Below are 2,084 nucleotides of genomic sequence, written 5' to 3'. Positions count from 1 at the left end.
TCTATCCCCGACGAGGTAGACCTCGCCTCGTTTGCCGGTTTTTTTAACCAAAAAAAACCCTTTTGTTTAAAAAAAACCCTTGATCGGTTTTTTTCGGTTTTATTATTTTACGAGCGTTCACCGAACCGTTAGTTTTAACGAACGCGTTCGTCGGTTTTTCTCTGTTAACGAACGTCCGTTATTTAACCGTTCGTTCGTTTTTTCTTTTTCGTCGGATTTTCTCGTTATTTTCTCAGATTCGATTTCTGATCGAATTTTCGAATCTGTTTAACTTCTCGCTCATTTATCGGAATCAGGTGATTTAAGCGCCTAGAGTTTCGTCTCGAAATTCTCTTTCCGATTAATCTACTCAAACAAGTTTTTGCTACAGTAAAATTTGACCTAGATCCAGATTAGCAAATGAAGTTTCTTTCTTTCGCCGTTTGACTTTCGTTGCTTCTTTCGAGTTGATTCTTTTTGCAAACCGGAGTTCTTAAGTTGAACATTCTGGTTGGATCTTTCTTTTGAGTTTTACCTGTGCATTAGATGAGTACTAATTGTATGCTTGTTTGTTTGCGATAGAGTACCCGGAGTGTGCCGCTTGTTACTTCGACTCGCTAGGTTTTGCGGATCATCAGCAAGGCAAGTAACACTTTGATCATACCCCGTTCATACCCAGTTTTTTTTGCATTAGATCTATTTCCTCAAACACTTGCATGATTAGGATCTAATTAAACTGTGGGTATTGGGAAGTAGTTGAGGTAGTACCTATTACCTGTTTACTATGAAACCCTTGGGAGTTACTTCTACGTTGCTTTTATTATTGCCATGCTATGCTCGTAGACGTGGATTGGGTTTGAGTGATATTCATGACAGATGTGAGTGTTTAATAATGGTTCAACTTATGGTGGCAACTAAAACTCACATCTGGGTGGATTGAGGCACCTGGAGAACCCAATGTTGTCTGTATGTATAAGGTCCGCCACCCAGGCTCAAAGGGATCATAAGATTATTCATGCTAGAAACTTCCGTGTGCAGCCGCAAGCTATTATGGGCTCTAGCATAGCTGAGTAGGTTACAGGATCTCTTGAAGAGGTGGACTAGCAGATGTAGGGGAAAGTAGGTGTACCGGTCCATCCAGAGTAGAGAGTGACTGTTTCTGAAAGACTGTGTCTCGGTCATCCGTTTCTCAAACATCATGCAGTGCCAGAATCAAGCGGAGGCGGTCGAGTCTTGTGGGGAAAAGTGCACAAACCTCTGCAGAGTGTACAAACTGATCATGATTAGCCGTGTCCCCGGTTATGGAAAACTTGAGTATCTAGTACCTGGATTATCATTTGAATCTCATCACCGTGATACTTATAATTAATTTTGTTGGGTTAATGATGATACTTAATTGGGATTGAGTTGGAGGTACCTTCTCAATGTTTCAACCACCATGATAGTTAAATAAAATTTATTCCTTTGCAGTAGGATAAAATTGGCTTTTCGCAAAACTGTAACCATAGAGCCTTCTACCAGCCATATATGCATATAGTATAGCATTATCATTGTCCATTGTTCTCTATGTGTTACATTGCCAGCATATTCTATGTGCTGACCCGTTTTCGGGCTGCAACGTTTCATGTTGCAGACTTTTCAGACGACGAGTAAGGTGCCTTAGGTCGTGGTCTTATACCCAGTGATGCCGCTGGAGTTGATGGACTCACTTATCTTCCAAGTCTTCCGCTGTTATCGTTATTAGATGGCCTTAAGCCATGTTTATCATACTTAATCTCTTTGGAGATATTCGATGTAATAAGTGTGTGATTGCTACTCTGTTATAAATCCTCCATTTGTACTGTGTGTGTCAGCATTACTGATCCAGGGATGACACTGGTGCACAGCAGCACAGGCCATTTGAGGTCTGGTCGCTACAAAGTTGGTATCAGAGCACACGCTGACTATAGGACACGACCACTAAGCTTAAGCCCTAGAAAACTTCTCTCTTCTCATTTCTGACCCCTCTCCACTTTCTACTCTTTTAGGAATGGCGAATGCAAGGAGCAAGTTCATGCAACCAGATGAAGACACGCCATTTGGACGATATTTGAAGGAAGTCACCA

The sequence above is a fragment of the Triticum aestivum genome, chromosome 3D, assembly GCF_018294505.1.
Source record: "Triticum aestivum cultivar Chinese Spring chromosome 3D, IWGSC CS RefSeq v2.1, whole genome shotgun sequence".
Lineage (NCBI taxonomy): Eukaryota > Viridiplantae > Streptophyta > Magnoliopsida > Poales > Poaceae > Triticum > Triticum aestivum.
Note: the sequence above shows the minus strand (reverse complement) of the source record.